The 23,903-nt window shown below is 36.6% G+C and overlaps 1 long non-coding RNA gene across 4 annotated transcripts in view; it reads left to right on the forward strand.

The window, feature by feature from the left end:
• Positions 1-23,903, forward strand: part of LOC141584276 (uncharacterized) — a 207,790-nt gene that overhangs the window by 101,317 nt on the left and 82,570 nt on the right. For all 4 annotated transcript variants that reach the window (XR_012517216.1, XR_012517218.1, XR_012517217.1 and 1 more), the window contains exon 4: positions 18,548-18,591. This is a non-coding gene — a long non-coding RNA (uncharacterized LOC141584276). The remainder of the gene's footprint in view (positions 1-18,547; positions 18,592-23,903) is intronic.

The following is a 23,903-nucleotide window of genomic DNA, read 5'->3' on the forward strand; positions in this document are numbered from 1 at the left end:
TTTATCACAACTCAGTAAGAAGAAACTTATATTTACGGAGAAGGACTTTTTAAAATTCATTAAATTATTCAAGAAAAGTTTCTTACATCAGCACTGTCCAATGGAAATATGAGATATATGTGCAAATATATCTAGTAGCCACATTAAACAATTTAAAAAGGTGAACTTAATTTAATTAACATATATGATTTAGCCCATTACATCCAAAATGTTATCATTTCCACATGTAATCACCATGAAAATGATGAAAGAGGTATTGTACATTCTTTTATCTATATCAAGCCTTTGCAATCTGGTGTGTATTTTTATTCTTACACACATCTCAGCACAAAGTAGATATATTTCAATGCTCAGTGTGCTCGTGGCTGCTGACTTGCATAGCATGACCTTACATCTATTTTTCTATCTCATGGATGTTGTTGTGTTTAAACTGCTTTATCATTAAAACCAAGCCCAGTCTTCTCCCCATACACCTGCTTCTCCTAGCTCCCCATCTGGACTAAGGCCAGCAGCATCCATTTGGGTCAGAGGCCCCCTGCAGCATCTTGGCTTGGTCCGCATCTTGGGTTTTGTTCATACACCCACATCCAAAAGATCTTCAACCTCTGTCAGTTTTGACACATATTTTCTCAAATGACTTCTTTTCGATAATCCCGTGGTTACCACTTTACTTCGGGGTTCACAGGACTTCCTATCCCATTTTCCTAACTGGAACCACTTGCCTGTCCACCCATTCTCCACACTGCTGTCGGTGCAGCACGGGAGCACAGACCTGACTGTGCCATTCCTCAAACCTCTCACAGATATAAGGAATCAATTCTAACCCCTGGCCCTGTGTTCAGGGAAGCAACCAAGTGTATGCAATCATTCTTCCAGCCTTCTCCTTCCAGTTTCCCCATGCATCCCTTGTTTCCAGTGTTGCAGGACACTCTGTCTCCTAAGGACTCTGCACTTCTTCACTTTTGCTTGGGGCTTTGTCCCTCTGACTGGGAAGTTCTTCACTCTCTTTTCCCCTTCTTTGCTTGTTGAGCTCTTACTTAACTTTTATGACAAATGTCACCTGGAAACTCCTCTGAGAGGTCCTGAAGGCTTGCTCTTCCTCTCTCCCTTCCACATTCTTTGTGGTCCCTTTGTGTGTGTGTGTGTGTGTGTGTGTGTGTGTGTGTGTGTGTGTGTGTTGAAGAACATTAGTTCTAATTTGCACTTCTAATGCACTAGGAAATTCATCCTCTGATTCTTTCTATGTCCCCTTCTGCTCTGTTAACACTAGCAAAAAAAAATTCTTTTCTTTAATGAATTAATTTAGAGGGAATTGTTCACTTATTTAGCAGACAAGTATCCTTTAACAATTTTAGCAGATAAGTGTCCTTTAAAAATAAAAGTGCCTTAGTACATGTCACCACACAAAATCATGTCTATTTCTTTTTGTTAATGTAAGTAGAAGAGCAGATTGTACTAAAAATATATGCATGTGCAATATTTGTTTTCAATAGTTTATAAACCTCATGAGAGCAGATTTTATGTTTTATTTATCTTTGTGACCCAGGATTCAGAACCCAGAAGTGGGACTAGACTATAATAGGAACTCCACAAATGTCTCTTTTGAGTTGATATCACTATTTCTGGCCTGTGAGATTCAAAATAAGTCATGGTCTATTGGGTTTCCTCTTCATCCTTGAATCCAAAACACATCCTCCACTCTCAGAGTCAGGAGCCCAGACACACCCACATGCTCTAACACCTACGCAAGTACAGATGCAGGAGCACAGGTATGGGGGGGGGCAACTTGGTTAAAACTAAACCCAACTTGAGTAACCGTTTCATAACCCTGGCTAGAAGGAAACTATTAAGCTGTCCAATATCCAGTTTCAGAAAATATTTTGAACTACATTTTAAATCAAATTTTTAGAAAAGAGTTATTAATAAATTGAAATAATTGACTTTCTGGGGTTTTAACTTTTCCAATTTCCCAGACTCAAAGTTTGGTGCTGACTAGTGGACTGTAAAATAACCAAGTCAACTAGGCGAAGAAGAAATGGGAATCATTGATAAATATCACATATAGTTATAAATTGTATTTATTATTTCTGTATTTTGTTATTTAATTATAGCTAGTGCTATTTTTAGAAATTGAGTTTGGGAACTGGCAGCATCTGGTAGTATATCTTTAAGGAAAAACAGGATTAAGTAACTTGCAACTTGCTTCCAGGGAGTTTGGCGATGGGACATGTTGATGATATTTAGTTGGGTCCACCAACTAGCGTGAAAACAAAACACAAAGGTAATATTGTCACCTGGAAAGCATATTTTCATTCTTTGAACACGTTCCTGTGGCCAAGGCTAAAATGAATGCATTGGAGATTTTCTTGAAACAGAAATTCTTAATAATATTTGAGCAGCTGGTACAGTAGATGTCAATGCATGACCCTCATGATTTCATGTTATATTTGAGGGCTAAAATTAACCTTTAATTAAAATATGAAAAAGAAAAGGATATAATACTCAACAGTGATTTTTTTCCCACAGCATAAATTCAAATTATTTTTTATTTATAATATTTTATATATTAAATATCAATCTCTTATGTTTGAAATTAGTAAAAGTCAGGAATGAATGTATGAAAGATGTTCTCAGTTTGGGTCCTGAATTCTCATTTGCCATTAGTATTTTAAAGGTTTTGTTTTTGTTTTTGTTTTTTGTACACATCTGCAACCCAGACATAATGTCTCACTTGACCCAGATATAGGACCCAGTTCTTTCAAAAGAGTCAGGGAGGGTTTTTTTCTTATCTGCACATTGATGTAAGCACTGCTTCGTGTAAATGGTAATTACTTCTGTGTGACACCAATTCTAGATAATTCTAGTTACTTGCTTTTGACTGGAGAACAAAGACACAAAAACACACAAAGACACAATCTAGGTGGGGTTACTTGGTTCAAGGACTTTTTGAAAACTCAGGCCCAAAGGGGTATTGTTACTTGGTTCCTTGGTTTGTTTGTTTTTCTTCTAGAGATTGTGAAGTCAAAAAAAGATTGGGAGAAATGGAGGATGGTACTAACATTACTGAATTCATGTCACGTTAGGCATCATGTTAGGTTTTTTACATAAATTATTTCAATGTATAAAATGTTCATGGGTTAAGTGTTATTTTTAGCTCCAATCTTCAATTCTAACAATAAAGAAAATGAGCTCTGGAAAGATTGTCACTTGTCTAAGGTCCCAGAGCTAACATGTCTTAGAGTTGGAATTCAGCTCATTGTCCCAACTGGAGCATATGACCTCCCCCGATGCCAAGACTGAGTCACATAATGGAATAAACTATGTGCAGTTCACAAACAGTTAATTTAAGCAAATATTAGTAGGCACACACAATGGGGACTGGAGCTGGCTTGTACCAGCTCAGAGGAGCTGATAGTTAAGTTTTCAAGTGCCAGTTGTTATACATAGACATTATTACAAGTTAAATTTTATAAACTTAAAATTTAATAAATTATATTTTTAAAAGGTAATAAAATTCAAAACTTATAACTTCCTAATTATTTTTCTCCATTTTACCATTATCTGTGTTCTGGAGGTTATTAATGTCTATTGTGTCTATTAGGTGGAAAAACCATATAATGGTGTACAACTCCACATTTAATGTCTTTCCCTTGTTGCTTGAAATTGTTCCCCACCAATTGTCCCTAACCCCAGAGAGCAAATTGTTCATGTTTACCAGCACACCACTGTTCATGGTTTTTATAAATAATGTGCATACTATGATTATTTCATGGTTTCTCTTTGTATGAATTCATGAACATTCAACACATACTTACTTAGCAATCATGGTGTGCTGGGTATTGCTGGACACACTTCCTCAAGTGTTATCTTGTTTATATCTCTTAAAATAGCTTAGAGGTAGATCTCATTGTTCTTATTTTTCAGATTAAAACCTCAGATTTAAAGTAGTTCGGTAACTTTCCTAAGGTCACAGAGCTAGTCAGTAGTGGAGCAAAGGCTTGACTCCACATTGTGTGAATCCATACTTAACACCACAGCTGCAGTGACTTATTGTGTGAACAGCCCAGAGCAGGGTTATAGTCAAGGGAAAACATTTTATTAAGGCTCTGCTGCTTCTTTATCTGTTTTACTATATTAATTTGAGTAAATAACATATCCACTTGAATGCAATATGACAGACTATAATGAAGACTAGAATAAGAGGGTCTGAGGGGAAAAATGAAGACTAGAGTAAGAGGGTCTGAGGGGAAAAAGGACAAAAGAAGTGGTTATTCAGACTAGCTGTCTCATGCAAAGAAACGATTTGTAATGTCCTTGTACCACAAACTGGGTGATACAGTCGCAATATTCTAAACGCACAGTTTTCCCATTAAGAATTTTACTAAGAACAAAAAGAACTGATGACACCCTTTTTTAAAATCATAGTAGGGCTGGCTTCATTCAGGACCTTCATGGTAGATATCAAGACCACTGAAATGGGATTTTGCAGTGGGAGAGAGAGATAGGACTAGAATCTTATTATAGCTTGGGAAAGTAGGAATTTATAGCTAAAGAGGAGGGTAGGGGTCAGTGATAGAAAATTACCAAGAGGAAACATCAAGGGTAAGAACAATTGTGGTTAAATCAACCTAACAGGATTCTCACTGAAGACAAGTCAAAGTGATTAGATATCACCTCCTAGAGGATGATAGAGGATAAGGAAGCCGATCAAACACTGAGGATGATCAGATATTGAGGTCAGGGAAGGATTCCTTCAATATTGACTCAGCAGGGTTCTTTGCTAATACTGGATTTTAAAAAGAAGTACATAGATGAGCCTAGGAAAGGTTCAGCAGTTTGGCCAAGCAAAGGAATCTTTGTCAGATATACATTTTCTAATATATCTTCAAAATAGAAGCTTTAGAGGGGCTTAAATGGAAAATCTTAGTTTTTATCATTTCCAGTAGGCAATTTCATAGGTCAGATACACAAACCCCAGCATCTCAGTAGTTTAACATAACACGACTGAGTGAACAAGGTTTTCTGCTTGCTCACATCATAATGTGATGCAGGTCAGGTGTTAGTTGTTTGGTGGGTCTCCGGTGAAGTCTCAGGAATCCAGCTGCTTGAGTTTTCCAAAGACTCCATTTCAGAGTTCTTCACTTCCAGCCAAGGCATCAGTGGAGAATTTGCATCTGTTCTTAGCTGCTTCAGATCAGACTCCCATTCACATTCTTACCATTGAGCTTCAGTTAACTACACACCTAACTGCAAAGGAGACTGGGAAATGTCAGGAAGCACATGGACAGTCGGTGCCAGGGTTGGTGTCTTCCATGTTCCTATAGGATACAAAGCTTTCTTTCATTCCATCCACTCTTATTTTACTTTCTAGTCAAAGTAGATTTCTCTCTGCCAAACATAGCAGAAGAAATGAAGTGTGACTCATTAAGAATATATCTATTCTTTTTCCTAATGGCAAGATTTAGACAATACAATTTGAAATCAAGTTGACAGAGAAGCGTCAGTGTCGTTGATCTGCTTCGCTTGCAGAGCGTTCTCTGAAAAGAAGGCTGTCAGATTTTTCATTATGTTTGCTCCTTAGCATTAAAATCAGAGAACTCCAAAAGAACATTAGAGAAATTTGTCATGGTATCTTTTTATAGTAGTCAACAAACCATGCCATTTACTAAAGCTTAACTTTCTTCTTTGTATTTTATGTAAAGTTCTTCCTTCTTTAATTGGCAACATTGCAAATTATTGTAGGAGAATATTTAACATTTACTCATTTTAGGGGTCTCTTGGACATTGTCTTTTTAGAACTCCCAAGGCCCAGAGTAAAATTTGGCCTTATAAATGAATAAATAGCCACTCCTCCAGAGTAGCTAAACCATCATTAAATATTAATACAGAGTTTATGTGACCCATTTCTGTTTTTTGTTTCAAACTTCACACCAAGCACAGTTAAAAGATAGAGAATGATTTGCCAGGAATTAAGAGGGTTCCTGGAACTCAGTACTTTCCAAACTAAAACCAGGAAAATTCTAGATAAACTACAATAAGTTGGTTACATTCAGTGTTCTTCCTTGAAGCACAGTTTTGATTTCCTGTTCTTGACTTAGTATTTTTATCTCAGATTCCATTCCCTGTTCTATGAATGGGACAGAGACACTCTAAGGTAGTATTCAGCCATCTACAATAAGAAGAAAACAGACACTTCATTCAAATGAATTTCTGATAAGTATGTTTGGGAAAATGAAGGTTTCATCTCAGAAGAGAAAATTTACCATAAATGTCAGTCTCAGTGGAAGAAGTATTCCATTTTCATAATTGGTCTTTATGCCTAAATGTTTTCTCACTTGATTTTAAATTGATTTTAAATTTTAAATTAATTTGGTATAGCAAGCAAAACAAGCAACAACACAAAAGAGAGGAACTTTTGACCTGGCAACCCAAGCTCATAGCATCCAAATTTCTCTCCAATAGCCTTTTGGTGATAACCAGCTTGCTGCAATTTTATTTTTAGTTCCCTCAACAGATAATGTGAAAAGGTGAAACTGCTGATGTGACATTTAAAAGTTATGATGCTGGTGAGTTTGCTCAAGAAAATCGTGCTTCGCTTTTAAAATGACCTCTTCCTCTGATTTTAGTAAATATTTGCTGCCAAGTGTGGTGGCTCATGCCTGTAATCCTAGCACTTTGGGAGGGTGAGGTGGGTGGACCACCTGAGGTCAGAAGTTCGAGACATCAGCCAAGCCAACATGGTGAAACAGCTTCTCTACTAAAAATACAAAAATTAGCTGGGCACGGTGGCAGGCACCTATAATTCCAGTTACTCGGGAGGCTGAGGCAGGAGAATTGCTTGAACCTAGGAGGGGAGGTTGCAGTGAGCTGAGATCGCACCAGTGCCTGGGTGACACAGCAAGACTTCATCTCAAAACAAAACAAACAAAAAAAAATTGCATTACTTTTAAATATTCTGTTTCTTAGATGGAACGTAAGGTTTTCCTCTTGTTTTACCATCCTTCTCTGGCACTGCTCTGTAGAAATTCACTGACATGTTATTCTCCCCCTGCAAACACGTGTCACAGAGATAGAAAGATAAAATGTAAAATGAAGTCACAAGAAAGTTGAAATCACTTCCAAACAGTGAAGAGAGGAAAGAAAAGCCGGATTTTAGAACGTGGCTTGTACTCCTTAGGTACAGTTAAGTGAGACTGTCAACCTAGAGAAAAGTAGAGTTGAGACATGGAAAGAAAGAATGTGAACTAGTGACAGCAAGTGGTGGTACAGGTGTGAGGAGGACAGCATGAGAGATCAATTCGGGATTATGTCATTTGTGACCTTGGATCTAGCCAGGACTCCCGTAAACTCTGGTACTTTTCAGATAATGTGAATCCATATCCCCTTTGTTCTTAAGTCAGTTTATTTTCAAACAAAAGGTCTCTAACTGAAGGAAAGGTAGCATCTTAATAACTGTTTGTATTTTTATGGCTCTTCAGAACTGTGAGCTCTGTTAAAAGACACCATCTAAGCTTTGTCCCCTGGAAATGCAAATATTTATTTATTTATTTAGGCATTCAACAAGTGTTGAGTGCTTCCATGAGGTGGAGAGAAAGGGGGAAGAGGATGAAGGGTCCAGGCTCTGGGGTGGAAGTTCCTCCACTTCTATATTGTCCTGACCTTCCCACTCTTCTGTCACTTAACTCATAAGAGGATTGTTTTGAAGATTAAATCAAGTTTACACACTTAAAATTTAAAGGTTAAAAATAGCAGGTACTTTATAGCTTTTAGTGATCATTACAACTGGTATCACTACTATTGATACTATCTTTCAAATATACAAAGCCTTTTATAGATGCTCTCTGATACAAGTGGGGAAGGGTAGGAGAAAGTGACTTGACAACCAGAAATTGCCAGTGGGGGTTGTAAATAAACACACACTTAGTTAATGGGTCATAGTAATTAGTATTTTAATAATATTTAGGATAATTTAAAAATATAGAATTTTTCAAAATGTATTCAAATATAAACTATTTAAATAAAATAGTTTTCTTTTTTTTTTTTTTTTTGAGATGCAGTTTTGCTTTTGTTACCCAGGCTGGAGTGTGCAATGGCACGATCCCAGCTCACCACAACCTCTGCCTCCTGGGTTCAGGCAATTCTCCTGCCTCAGCCTCCTGAGTAGCTGGGATTATAGGCACGCACCACCATGCCCAGCTAATTTTTTGTATTTTTAGTAGAGACGAGGTTTCACCATGTTGACCAGGATGGTCTCGATCTCTTGACCTCATGATCCACCCACCTCGGCCTCCCAAAGTTCTGGGATTACAGGCTTAAGCCACCGAGCCCGGCCTAAATAAAAGAGATTTTAAAAAGCAATGTATAGTGCTTGTCATTTTAAAATAATCATATGATTTTATTTACCTTTTTATTATAAAAGATAGCGAATTATATACCCATTGTTGCATAGCTTTCATTATTCATTTAATACCCATAACCTGACAGAAAGTTGACTTGATTTTTATTTTACAGCTGTTTTGTATTTAATTGATTGGAAGCACCCTAATCTGTATAACTGATGTGCTATGGATGGCCATTTGGGTTGTAGCTGAACTCAGGTTATTACAGAAAATACTATAACACATCATCTTCTATGCATGTCATTTACACGGTACAAATACAGCTCTGGAAAATGATACTGCTTTGTCTAAGACTACATGCATTTGTAATATGGGTAATTATTGCGTACTTGTCCTCCATAGGGTATCTGACCAGTAATGAATGAGGATGTTTATTTGCCCATAGCGTCTCCCAAAGTGTTAATCAAAATTGCAAATGCTTTCCCTTTTGGCAGGTGAAAAAAGGGTACCACATTGTAGATTTGCCTTTATTTCTCTAATTGCTGTTGAAGTTGAGCATCTTTTCATATGTTTAAAAGTCATTTTATTTCCTTTTCTGTGAACTAGTCTGCTCTGATCAGTTTCTACTGGGTTATTGGCCTTTTCTTTTTCCAGGATTTTTTTTTTTTTTTTGGTAAAATTGGGAGATGAACACAGTCTATGAAAGAACAGCAAACAGATTTGTTTGTTTGTTTGTTTGGTTTTTGTCCGTAAAGTATATTTACCTTGCATAATACAAAATTTATAAATAAAATTCATAAAATTTTCATTTTATAGTTTATCAGTTATTTCCAGTCAATCTGAATGGTCTTTATCTCTGTAGGGTATAAGGAGGTAGTGTTTTCTTTTGCTTTAATGTTTTTTCACATTCAAATGATGGTGTGGTAGATATTGAACCTGATGTTCAGTGGGAAGGACATACCATCCCAGTATCACTTATCGAATTGCTACGTTTAGTATAAAATGAATTACTATTTGTGTTTCAGTCTATTTCAGGGCCTTCTATTTTTGCTGCAATCTTTTTTTTTTTTTTAATAGCTTAGAGGAGCATGGTATTTACTAGTAAATCTTAAAACACCCCAGCACTGGGCATGGCCTGGAGTTGAGGCAGCACGGATATGTAAAAGACCTCCATGAAGATTCACATAGCAAAATCGATGAGGAAGGTGGCCATCAAACAGGAGAGCCCCAGAGCTTCAGTCAGAGCAAAGCGCAGAACTGCACAGGAAAAGAGCTGCTGCTTGGGAGATGGGTTCTGGCATAGCCAACCATCTAGCAGCCACTCTTCCAATGCTGGGCCCTGAACCAGCCACACAGACTCTGGTGGCCTTAGCACCGATAAACTTGCTACTTTGTCAATGCCCTAGGAGACAACACAGGTCTAGAACTGCCATTCGGCCACCTGGAATGGGGAGCTGTTGTAGGAAGGCTGTTTAGCTGCTCTTCAGCCTACTCAGGAAGGAGGCAGATAGAGGTGTGATTAGACCTCTGGTAAAAAAGTGGATCAGAGCTGGAGAAATGAGTAGTATCTTGGAGTTTGTATCAGTTCAACCTGCACTCCCACTGCCCTGCTGCCCTGTGCGGCCCCCAGTCCTCACACCTCTCCCATTAGTCTTTCTTAGTCCACGTGTCAGCATGCACCTGTTTAAAATAGTAAATCTTTCTAATCTATTTAAATATTTAGTTGATTTAGTATTTGCTTATTGTTTTTTACTTTCAGAGCTTTACTGGCCAGTCATCTTAACTTTTCATGAAAACTTTACAAATCATCTTGTCTTGTCACGCTCTCCCCACAAAAAAAATTGGTATTTTTATTAGCATTCCATTAAATTTAGAAATTAACTTTTGGAGAATCCGTATCTTTACAATGCAAGGGTGTCCAGTCCAAGAACACAGTGTGTCTTTCTAGTTGCTTAAATCTAGTTTGGGGTCTTTGAAAGCTTTAACATATCGATTCATATAGGTGTTATTCACTCTTGCTAGGTTTATTTCTAAGTATTTTTCTTTTTGTGTCACTTTGTAAATGAGGGATAGTGTCATTTTGGGTTTTCTAACCATACAGTCGTAAATCTACAAATAGATGTTAAATTAGATTCTTTGTATATTGAAAACCAAATTATTTTAAAAATTGTATAATTGTAAATTCTTTGTCTTCTCAGTATTGATTAGTGTCTCTAGTACAATACTAAATAATAAGTTAAGGAAATTTTTATCTTATTTCTAACCTATACTAGATTATACATAAATGAGCTGGTTAAATAGGCTTTAAGATTATCTTTATGTCTGATGCTGGAGTTTGAAGCCCGCAAAGCAGGCAGTTAGGAAGAGAAGATGGATGTAAAGAAGAGAGTGAGGACAAGCTAGAACTAACAAGCACGATCTAGGACTCATGATGATGGATAAAAGCACATGCCAATTCTCAGGAGATGCTGGCAGCCTTCACCTCAGAGCTAAACAGATACCTGCCCCAGGAGCCAGAGAAGCTGAAGGGCAATCCAGGGGACAGTGGAGCAGTTGCAGTCAGTACTGGCTACTGTCTCCTGCAATTGCAGTGAGCAAGTATACCAGTACTGTACAATATGTAAGAGCTACAGAATGGCTGCTGCTCCATTTCTGCCCTCCAAATCTTACATAAGAGTCTCTCTGCCTTAACTGGAAACCTACAGGGAAGGGGATTTTGGGAAATCAACTTGTTTAAACAAAGCTAGTAGCAAATATAGAGTGACTATACTAATTTAGTGGGCCTGTTTTAATATTTTGTTTCATTAAGCATGCTACTTCCTACTTCCTACTTTTTATAAAAGAGATTAGAATTGTTGTTCATTGCTTTTTTTGTTGTTCAAATGTATATTTAGCATTTATTGAGATAATAATAAGCTATTTATCATTGATCCTTTAATGTGGTGAAAATACATAGATATAAGATATTGAACCATCCTTAGATTCTGGAATAAGCTCCATTTATTGGAGTTACTTATTATTCTAAATGTACTACTGAATTCCATTTGCTGATATTTTACTCAGAATTTTTCATTTATGAAGCTAACAAATGGAATTTTTCTATAGATTTTCTATACTTTCTGAGGTATATTTAAGTAAATTTTATCTAGGTTTTCAAAATTTTTTAGGTAGAGTTGGCCAAAGCAATCTTACATTTCTCTCTTAATAGTCATTATTTCTACAATTATTTTTCTCTTATTTCACCTTATTTGGGAGTTTCTGTTGTTTTCCTCCATTTTTGGTTAATTTTTCTTTTTTTAAAAAAATATATTTTTTCGTTGTGTTTTAGGTTTTGGGGTACATGTGAAGAACATGCAAGATTGTTGCATAGGTACATACATGACAATGTGGTTTGCTGCCTTCCTCCCCTTCACCTATATCTGGCATTTCTCCCGTTGTTATCCCTCCTCAACTCCCCACCCCCCACTATCCCTCCCCTAGGTTCCCTCTCACAGACCCCAGTGTGTGATGCTCCCCTCCCTGTGTCCATGTGTTCTCATTGTTCAACACCCACCTATGAGTGAGAACATGCAGTGTTTGATTTTCTGTTCTTGTGTCAGTTTGCTGAGAATGATGGTTTCCAGGTTCATCCATGTCCCTGCAAAGGACTCAAGCCTACTTGAGATTTATCTGTTAGTTCCACAGTTTTTATATTTTCTGTTTTCTTTTTTGTTTGTTTGTTTGTTACTTCACGTATCTTTCATAATTTTGACCCTTCCCTGCTTTCCTTCCATTTTTTTTCAACCTTATAGATTGGATGCTTCTTGGCTTTTAAAATTGTTTATTTCATTTTAATATTTTTGTTTTAGGTGTGAGGGTACATGTGAAGGTTTGCTACATAGGTAAACAATGTGTCACAGGGATTTGTTGTACATATTATTTCATCACCCAAGTATTAAGCCCACCCTCAAGTAGATCCCAGTGTTCATTGTTTCCTTTGTGTTTATAAATTCTCATCACTTAGCTCCCACTTATAGGTGAGAATATGTGGCGTTTGGTGTTTTTCTTTTTTCTGATGTTAGTTTGCTAAGTATGATAGCCTCCAGCTCCATCCATGTTCCTGCAAAAGACATGATCTTGTTCTTTTTAATGACTGCGTAATATTCCATGGTGTATATGTACCACATTTTCTTTATCCAGTCTATCATTGATGGGCATTTAGGTTGATTCCATGTCTTTGCTATTGTGACTAGTGCTGCAATGAACATTCGAGTGCATGTGTCTTTATGGTAGAATGCTTTATATTCCTCTGAGTGTATACCCAATAATGGGATTGCTGGGTCGAATGATAGTTCTGCTTTTAACTCTTTGAGGAATTGCCATACTGATTTCAACAATGGTTAAAGTAATTTCCACTCCCACCAAGAGTGTGTAAGTTTTCCCTTTTCTCTCCAACCTTGCCAGCATCTGTTACTTTTGACTTTTTAATAGTAGGGATTGGGACTGGTATGAGATGATCTCATTGCGGTTTTGATTTGCTTTTCCATAACAATCAGTGATACTGAGCTTTTTTCATATGCTTGTTGGCCTCATGTATATCTTTTTTTGAGAAGTGTCTGTTCCTGTCCTTTGCTTACATTTTAATGGGGTTTTTTTTTCTCTTGTAAATTTGTCTAAGTTCTTTATAGATGCTAGATATTAGACCTTTGTCAGATGCATAGTTTGAGGGTTTTTTGTTTTGTTTTGTTTTTTTCCCATTCTGTAGGTTGTCTATTTACTATGTTAATAGTTTCTTTTGCTGTGCAGATGAAGAAGCTCTTAAATTTAATTAGATCCCACTTGTCAACTTTTGCTTTTGTGGCAATTGCTTTTGGGGTCTTTTTCATGAAATCTTTTCCCATGCCTATGTCCAGGATAGTTTTACCTAGGTTGTCTTCCAGGGTTTTTATAATTTGGGGTTTTACATTTAAGTCTTCAGTCCATCTTGAGTTGATTTTTGTATATGGTGTAAGGAAAAAGTCCAGCTTAAATCATCTGCATATGACTATCCAGTTATCTCAGCATCATTTATTGAATAGGGAGTCTTTTCCCCATTGCTTGTTTTTGTCAGCTTTGTTGAAGATCAGATGGTAGTAGATGTGCAGCCTTATTTCTATTCTGCTGTATCAGCTTGACTTTGTTTTTATGTTTCTCTTTTTTTGAGGTAATATCTAAGTCCATACGTTTCCCTTTGAGTGTTTCTTGTTTATCATAGTTCCATTACGTAGTGTTTTACTCATCATGTTTCCTAAAAATGCTGAGATTTTGGTTTATATTTTTTCTGAGAAATTTTTTTTTTTAATGTCCAGTTGAAAGGGCCTTTTGGTTTTCCGTTTTTGTTGTGTCTTTTTGTTTGCATTGTAATTGAAGAATATTTTCTATACTATTTATCCTTTTATAAATTATTGATATTTTCATATGTGCTGATTTTTATTCATTTTGTGATTGTTTCATGGACTCTTGAAAAAACATTCTCTATTTTCAGGATGGTATTTGAATTTCATCAATCAGATAAGCTTTTTAATTATACAATTTAGGTTTTCTATAAATATTCTTATATTTTATTAAGGTGATTACTACAGACTTAAAAGCAGGTGAACTAAAAACCTCTTCTAGTAGTTTTTAAAAATCTATTTTTCTATTTTTTCCTGTAATTTATATTTCATGAATATTCGTGATGTATTACTTGGTGGAATGTCATATCTCCACCTTAAATTATACTCTTTAGCATTATAAAGTGCCATTATTTGCCTTGTTAATTCTTTTTTGGCTTACATTCTACTATTAAGATTTTGGAAGAGATAGCATGGGGAGAAATGACAGATACAGGCGAGGGGACGGAAGGCAGAAAACCACACTGCCATGTGTGTACCTATGCAACAATCTTGCATGTTCTTCACATGTACCCCAAAACCTAAAATGCAATAAAAAATATATATACAAAAAAAAAGATTTTAATCCTTGCATCTTTTATTCTCACTTGTCAAAGTTTGTCTATTCTTTTGTTTTTCACCTTTCCAAATCACTTCGTTTTAGGTATATTTCTTGTTAATTACTTAAATGGACACATCTTCTTAATTCTGCTAACAAATAATTAATAAGTCAATTATAAGTACAATTTGTTTTAAATGGAAATGTACATAGAAAATGCCTCACTTCTATTAGCCTCATATGTTGTACGTGGTTCTAAAGCTTTATTATGCATTGAAATCATCGGGGAAGGGAGGGGGCATGTTAAAACACAGATTGCTGGGCTCCACCCCCAGAGCTTCTGATTCAGTAGGACTGGGGCAGTTCTAACAGGTTCACAGGTGATGTTAATGTTGCTGTTATGAGGATCAGATTTTGGAAACCACTGGTACAATAAAGTGGAGAGACCAATCCTATTGATCTTTACCAAATTCAAAGATACTTTTGCTTTTCAAAACATCAGTAACTTGAAGAAATGAGTCAGAGTTCATTTTGATATCTACTCTGATAAGAGTAACAGAGCCAAAAACACAGTAAGGAAGGGGTGTGTGTTTGATAACCTCTAAGTTTTTTTTTATTTTAAGAGCTCACAGTCTTCTTGTTTCTGAGGGATAGTCTTTAGCTCAACTAGATTACAGATGTTATACTGGCAGGCAGGGCAAGTTTCATGGCCATGGGGCCTGCGCAGTTACACTTGGTTTAATGCTCTTCTGTCTCAGTCTTACAATTCTTAATATGTGAACAAGAGGTCCTCACATTTTTTGTTTTGCACTGGACCTCAAAAATTATGTAGAGTTGTCTTGTTAAAGGTAACTGTATTCCACTGACATATTCCCAGTGCCTGAAAGACTGCCTGGCAGATATTTATGGATGAATACTGTACCCATGGTCTCCTAAGAAACTGGATAAAATATTTAGATATAGAACTGTGGTCCTTAAACTTATATATATATATATATATATATATATATATATATATATATATATAAATCCTCTAGGCTAATTTGGTTTTCTTAAAGTACAGATCCTAGGCCCCAGCGCCAAGGATTCAAAATTCGGTAGTATGAAGTGAGGCCTGATAAAGTTGTGTTTTAAAATAGTTATCTTCTATGATATAGATGCTAGAAGTCTTTGATGCACAGTTAAAGGAAAACCCATACTGAACAGAACTAAATGACTTTAATCTTGGAGATCTGACCTGGTGGTTTTCACATACCTTTCACCTCTGGGGTAAGGACAGGAGCACATTCATCTAGCTGACTCTTCCTTGCCCTCCAAAATTCAGCTCAGCAATTATTTTATCAATAAAATTTTTCTTGGCATTGTTTTTCCTACTTCCCTCAGCTTTTCTTTGTTTCTGCTTCTCTTGCTTAGTGGACATTCATCTTTTATTATGCCTCTCAGCATTTTTTTCTTCTGCCAATAACTGCACCCCAAATTTCATCTGGGTACCATTTTTTCTCTCTCTCCCAGTTGCGGTGCTCCAAGCAGAGTTGGTTGCTCCCCTGAATCAGAGTCCAAACATGGTTATGTTTGGTCAGTTAGAACATCACATTCCCCTCATCATGGCAGTTTGTTAAAGATGAGCAAACGGCCCAATCAGAGCTAATAAAAAATAGTAACATTTTATTGGAAGTTGATGAAGAATGAACTTTCAGTTACACTTGAAATAAAACAGAGAAAAACGAATTCATTTTGCCTCCATATGGAGCCTGAAAACGAGTCCAACCATTGAAAGATAGAAGATCCCAGAGATGAAAAGACCTGGCTCTTTTGATATTACTTGAGCCCCAAAACTAGCTGTGAATAAAGTTAGCTCCATCCATGAGCCTGTTAGTTATAGAAGACAATACATTTCCACTTTCCACAATCTATTTGTGTTAGATTTTTCTGTATCCAAAACAATCCTAACTAATATACATAGGAAAGAGCAACTGAGAAATACCCTAGGACTTATTCCACTGAATTATAACTGTGGTTTCCCTTTTCATCTTCAAACCTACTCCATATATACCGCCCTCTACCCTTACTATTTTGTGTGCAACTTTAGAGCAAGGAATATATTCATTTAATTCCATATCTCCAGCAATTATCAAAATATATTACAGATGTCGGTTACACAAATACTATTTGTTGAATAAAGAAAAAAAAGTTAAATGTTCTATTTGCCAATGAGCTTTCTGAGAATGGAGAGGAATTAAGATGCTTGTCATTTTTATGACTTAGCTGTGTTCTCATCCTTTCTTCTTGGATATGCTTTTCTTTATAGTGTATTTTAAAAATCATTCTCATTTTAAGTAAATCTCTTGACACTTTATACTTTAATTTTTATTTTTAGGCAATAGCCCATTTCTCTCTCAGTTGTGTCATACAGCCACCTGTGTTATTACTTACTCAGTTTTTTTTTTCTTTTGTCTTTGATTACATTATGTAGGTTTTTTCTGTTTTGGTAGCAGTTCAGAATCATTCAGACTGTTTTCTATAGCCATTTCCACCCACTTAGGAGATCTCATACTCGATTTACTTCCTGACACCTGGGAATAGATATTTACTATCCATTCTTCAATGTGTGTCCAAGACTGTTTCTCTACCAAACTCAGAGCACAACTGAGCAATACTATTTCCTACAACTCTTTCTACAGATTAGGAAAATAAACAGACAATCTGCCATTCTGCAATCATTTAATTAGCAAAAATATATTCAATGGGCATTACATGCCTGATTTTAAGGTAGGTACTGTAAAGGATACAAAGATGAAAAGCACTGGGCTCTGCTTTTTTTTTTTTTTTTTTACAAAGTAAAAAAAAATGCTACTTAAGTGTATAAGAACTCAAAAAGAAATGAAAAATGAATGATTATATTAAGCTTGGGACCCAGAGATGATTCAATCTGGACTGTGAATAATGGGTGATCATTTTAAAGGTGAGAGCATAGTGTCAGTGGAGGGAACAGTAAGAGTAAAAGTACAGAAGTCTCTGTCTTCATTCAATGTTTCATGGTTTTGGTGGACAATATAGCTATTAGAATAAAATGCAGAGAAGGACAGGGTGAGAAGTGAGATCAGAACCGGCAGAATATTAGTTTTTCTATTGCTGCTGTAACAACCACAAAGAGAGTGGTGTGAAACAACACAGATTTGTTATCTCACATTTCTGTAGGTCGGAAATGTGATACTGGTCTTACTGAGCTCATATCAAGGTGCCAGCAGGGCTGTGCTTCCTTCTGGAGCCTTGTGGGAGAGCTCATTTACCTGTTTTTCCAGCTTCTTGAGGCCCCATTTCCCTTCCTCCACCTTCAAATCTCTCTGACCACTTTTATTAGTCTGTTCTCACTCAGCTAATGAAGACATACCCAAGACTGGGTAATTTATAAAGGAAAGAGGTTTAATTGACTTACAGTTCAGCATGGCTGAAAAGTCCTCACAATCATGGCAGAAGGCAAATGAGGAGCGAAGCCACATTTTACATGGTAGCTGTCAAGAGAGCATGTGCAGGAAAACTCCCTTTTATAAAACCATCAGATTTCGTGAGACTTATTCTCTATCGTGAGAACAGTCTAGAGGAAACCACCCCCATGATTCAATTAGCTCCACCTGGCCCCACCCTTGACATGTGGGGATTATTATAATTCAAGTGAGATTTAAGTGGGGACACAGCCAAACTGTATTACCACTCTTTCATTGTTGCATTTCCCTCTGATCAAAACCAGGAAAGGTCTTCACTTTTCATGAGATTAGACTGGGCCTACCTGGAAAATCTAGGATAATCCAGGATAATCCTCCCATCTCAAAATCCTTAACTTAATCATATCCACAAACTCCCTTTTTCCGTGTAGGGTGACATTCACAAGGTTTCAAGAATTAGAAGATGGATGTCTTTGCAGGGGGCTTAGGGGGGACATTTTCTGCCTACCACAGGTATTAGAAATAATAAAATAATAAAACTTTGCCAAAATTGCTTCAACAACATATTTCAGGTTTGGTAACATGTAGTATTACTCTGAAAACAGCAAATGCAATTAGAACAGGTCAAAGTTGATAGTCTGAAATAATCCAACCTAAATGTTATTGGAAGCTGTGAACTCATGGACAATCAAATTGCATTTAAACATGTGCTCAGTTCTTGCATTCACCTCTGTATTTACTATGGCTGTTTGCAAACAAATCAGTAAGCAAGATTTGTAATTTGCACATTAATTTGAGTCTTTGTTTTCCTTTCAGCTAATGCCATTAGTGATATAGATGTCACACTGAGGATTTCTGAGGTAAGAAAAGAAAAGTTAGTAATACTTCTTTTTAAACATATAGGTACAAAAACTCTAGCAGACATAATGTTATTAAACATAATTTATCAAAGAACGTCCACAAATACAAGGAAATTTTTGTTGAATTTAATTTGGTTTATTCATTCAGCCAAGTCGCTTTTAAACAAACAATTTTTAAGCAATGGCAATATACAAAGAATTTACATACCTTTGTTCTTTAATTAATTAGCTAAACAGATATTTATCAAGAGCCTGCTATGTACCAGGCACGTTTAGTCACTCTGAATAAATAGGAAACAGGATAGGCAGAAATCCCTGCCATCGTATAATAGAGTGAATAGACAATATACAAGAAAACTCAGTAAATTATGTAGTATTTCAGACTGTGGTAAGTGCAAAAGAAAAATATTAAAGTAGGGGAGGGCAGTATGAAATATTAGGGTTGTGGAAATTTCCGATGGTGAAGTTCATGGAGAAAATGATTTTCAAATAAAGACCTACAGGAAATGGGTTGATCTTATGGCTCCAGTTTTCATGATAGAAATCTGAAGCTTAACAGGCTCCAATTGACTGGTCCCAGTTCTCCTGGCCTCTGGGATCCTTCCTCCCCCAGCTGCCTCCCACTCTGAAAAACACCAGGAAGGGCGACAGGCAAAGCAAACATCAGTCAGCTGCAGACTCTCTCCTGGAGGAGCTTCTGGGGCTGGGGAGGAAGACAGGGCACAGATCACTGTAATCTATGGTACCAAGTGATTTGTAAAGCACCATGACGGGTCAGTGGAAACTGAGAAGTGCTTAAGCAGGAGTTCTGTTTATCACCGAGAATGGCAAAGAGCCAGAAAAGCATTCAATCTATAGAATTCTCAAAACAGTTTTTCAGAAAACAAGCTGGTCACAGCTGCCTTTTGATTTTTTTTTTTTTTTCTGTTCTTGTGATATGAAGCAAAAACCCAAAGCGAATGAGATAAAAGACAAGTTTCCATGTAGCATCTTGTAATAGCTGCATTATTTGAAGCTTGTGAGTGAAGAAGGGTCAGGGTTTTGGCCACTTTTGGTTAGCGTTCCTCCAAACGCAGCAGGCTCCACATGTACGCTGGCAGCCAGAAGCTGCCATTTGGAAACAGAGGGGCCTTGTCTGGCATCTTATTCCTTATGTGCTTGCCTGTCAGTCAGCCTTCAGCCACCTGTGTTCTTTCCATTATGTTTTTGTTTCTTGTAATAAAGTGGATTTTCTTTCTTTGAGAATGAGCATAAAGATACCCAGAAAATAAAACCAGGTGCCTCTTTGCAAGGCTCCAGCAAGCAAGCACGCAGATGAAGCATCTCGGCCTCTCCTGTAGCTTTCCGGAGAGTAAAATGCTGCCGCTGACATGAATAGCAGAGGCCAGACAATGATTCTTAGGGAAGATAAACAGCCTTCGATTCCCTCCTGATGGCTCCCACTCCTTTCCTTGATGACTGATCCTGGAGCAAAAGGTCATGGGGATAATTCTGCACCTGCAGCCTGGGAGGACCATACTCAGTCCTCAGAAAGGCTGTCCCATAATTGATGCTAATTATTATTGAGTCAAATGCATCATTTCATTGAGGGGCAGGTGGGAGACTCTGTCACTGTCAAGGCCATTATACCAAGAACAAGTTTAGAATTATTTGCACACATGTGCCTATACCCAAGAAGTCCCAAGTGTTGTATGCAGGTGGTTCCTAAGGAATATATAATCAAAAATTTCTTTAATTCTATAATGATATGTTCAGGACTCAGGTGAATGACAAATGCTACCCGGTACCCAGGGACAGAATATTGAGTGGTGGAGCATGATTTATTCATAAGAGCTTGAACTCTACTGCTGGGCCTTTGGGTTGCATGTGAGAGTTTGCACCCAGCCATCTGCACTCTGAGAGAGGTTAACAACAGCTCTCGGGACCTTGGAACCCTCTGGGAATTTGCTTCTATGGATATTCATCTTCTTTCTGGTGACTTTTATGAAAGGATAGACCCAGCGAGGAAAATGAAGAAAAGAGAGGAAATGAAAGGCAAGGCATTCATGCATTTGGATCTATGTAGAGAGTGAGTGGATTTAGCTGAATGCCAGACTGTTCATGGGGACTTTCACTTGATATTAACTACCCTTTGTTTTGGAGAAGAGTTTAAAAAATGTTATTTTTTTCTTGCTTTAATTCATCATTTCTACTTTTCTCCCTATAGATTTTAAAGATTTTTCATGTATCAAAATAACATTGCAAAAGTGTACAGTGATACATGGTATTCACATTTACAACTTTATTCTGAATTTTGATTGTTGTACTTGTAAAAACACAACTATACTCCTTAAACCAACCATTGATTGGATAACAAAGGGCCTACATTTTCACTTATTTATCTGAAAACTATTATACTCAGACCATTTTCTGGGCATTTATTCTGGGTTCTGACACAAAGGTAGGAAAGGCCTTATCCTTCTCATTTTTATGACAGTACTTTAAAGATGATGCCTCACTTTCTTCTAACTTGCATTATTTCTAGTGAGAACTCTAATGCCATCCTTATCTTTATATCTTGGCATGTAATATATCTTTTCTTCTCAGGCTGCGTTAAAAAATTTTTCTCTTTAATACAGGCTATAGGCAATTTAATTATGTTAGGCCTCCATGTAAATTTCTTCAAGTACTTTTGTTTGAGCTCATTGAGCTTTTTGGATCACTTTCATCTAATTTAGACTTTTTTTGTTCTTAATTCTTCAATTATATTTCTGTCCTCTTTCAACGCGGGGACTGCACACCACATATATGCTTAAAGTGGGGCTGCAGTTTGCTGATGGTCTGTTCATGTTTTTCATTCTCTTTTCTCTCCATATTTTATTTTTTATCATTTACATTGCTAGAACTTTAAATGCACTAATATTTTTTCTAGTGTTTAATCCATTGTTAATCTCATTTTCTAGATATTGTTTAGCTCTAGAAGTACTATTTATCTTTTTAATACTTGTACATCTCTTTTAATATGTTCATGCTTTTCTTTACCTTTTTGAATATATGGACTATAATTACAATAACTGTTTTTATGTCCTTATCTACTAATTTTATCATATGTGTAATTTCTGGATCTGTTTCCACTAGTTAATTTTTCTCATTACATTACTTTGTGAATAAGGAATATTTCTCTTAATATCCTCGAGTTCTGCTTTAGGATATAGTTAAGTTATTTGGAAACATATTGATCTTTCTGAAGCTTGCTTTTTTGCTTTGTTAGATATACATGCCAGCTCTTTGAGTTAGGGCTAATTTGGCTTCACTACTGAGGCAATATTTTTCTGAGTTCTCTATTAGTGCCCTTTGTATTACAAAAATATTTCACTCTAGCTAGTGTGTCATGAACTATTTCTGGTCTTGTGTGATCTCCAGAAATTGTTCCAATTGCTTCAGAGTTTTTTGTTTGTTTTTTCCCAAGGCTACAGTCATTTGATTACAATAATGTGCTGACAGTTTTTAGACTTGAGAAAAACTCTATGTCTTCATAACTCTCTCTCCTTTCTGGCCCTCCGTACTGGAAATTCTAGCCACCTTGACCTCTCCAAATCCTTGACTCTGTGCTTTCAATTCTTAACTTGCTTCTGAATTACCTGGGTACCCATTAAACTGGAAATTCTGAAGCCACACACACTACCTGAATTGTAATTCTGAAGATGAGGCTCAATTCAGTAGGCTCATTTGCTCCCAATAATGCTACTGACTTATGAGAACCACAGCCCTGATGAAACATTTCTCAAAGTTTATCAGTCACCAAATCCAACAGTTTTCTTTGGGCTTCAGCCTCCTTGACTTTGCCTGAGATATAGCATCTTCATGTTCTCCTCTTGGATGTCCTAGTACTATAACGTAAAAAAAAAAAAAAATCAATAAACAGGAATTTACTAGTTATCTGAGCTCAATAATAATACTGTCAAGGAGAGAAAGAACTTGAGGTGGGGCTTAAGAGACTCAAATTTTAGACTGCCCAGCACTACTGACTTGCTCTAGGATGCTGTGTGACACCCTTTCCCCCATCTGCCAAATGAACAGTAGTAATTAAATCCACCTTACCAAGTGGCCGTAATGACCAAATGAAAATGGATACAAATGCATATACGTAATATAAAGATCTCTCAACTTTTCTTACATGTTTTCCATTTCTTTGTCCTTTCCTTCTTCATTCCAACAATATTCCTCAGGGAGATATTCCAGCTTATTCATTGTATCTTCTGCTATTCCCAATGTACCACTCAGCACATTTATCGAGTTGCTTTTATTTTTAACTCTGTGAGCATGTTTTTCTAAGATCTCTGTTTCTTTTTCATGAAATCCTTTTCTTGTCTTATAAATGCACTATCATCTAAAACCTCTCTGAGATGTAAATTGTCTTCTGTTTGTTCTTCTCACTCTGCTGCTTGGGCATACTGTTATTTAGTGAATATGAGGACTCTTTTCTAGTGCTGTTTTCTCTCAAATCCTGAATAATTGCTGATGGTTTATAGTTGCATATGATAATCATGTTTAATTGTTTGTGAACATATATTCTGATTAAAGTAGGATTCTCTGAAAATTGAAAGGACAGGAATGTGGTCTGCCAGCTTGTAAAGATTCTTTCAGAGTGTGGGAGCTCTCTGCTAATTCAGTAGTCTTAAATTAGTTGGGGTACTTTCCTACTTTTCAAGGCCTAATATTTATTCTGGGAGCCTTCTATGCCAAAAATACACACTTCAGGAAGTAATGTATTTATGGCTTTAGCATGTGCAAGCTAAAGTCCATTGCTCCCCTTTCCCTCCTTCCCTCCCTCCCTCCCTCCCTCCATCCCTTTCTCCCTCTTTCTCTCTTTCTTTTCTTTTCTTTTTTTTCTTTTTCTTCTTTCTTTCTTTCTCTTTCTTTCTTTCTTTCTTTCTTTCTTTCTCTCTCTCTCTCTCTTTCTTTCTTTCTTTCTTTCTTTCTTTCTTTCTTTCCTTCTTTCTTTCTTTCTTTCTTTCTTTCTTTCTTTCTTTCTTTCTTTCTTTCTTTCTTTCTTTCTTTCTTTCTTGTTTTCTTTCTTCAGTTTCCTTATAGGTGAAGGCTTTTTTAGGCCTTACACTGTTTTTCTCTATATTTCCAACAGTAGTGTGAAGAACTTTATCTTGAAAGACCATTCACGTTATTAAAGACCTAGGTTTTCTTTGGAAGTAGTTTACAAAAAGGATATTTGGGAGACTCATAGCTACTTCCTGTTGTTTAACGTAAGTGGGCACAAGAGGGGTCAAATTGGCCCAGTTAATCAAAATTTGGTACTTCAGTTACCCTATTTCCTA

The sequence above is a fragment of the Saimiri boliviensis genome, chromosome 4 (genome assembly GCF_048565385.1).
Source record: "Saimiri boliviensis isolate mSaiBol1 chromosome 4, mSaiBol1.pri, whole genome shotgun sequence".
Lineage (NCBI taxonomy): Eukaryota > Metazoa > Chordata > Mammalia > Primates > Cebidae > Saimiri > Saimiri boliviensis.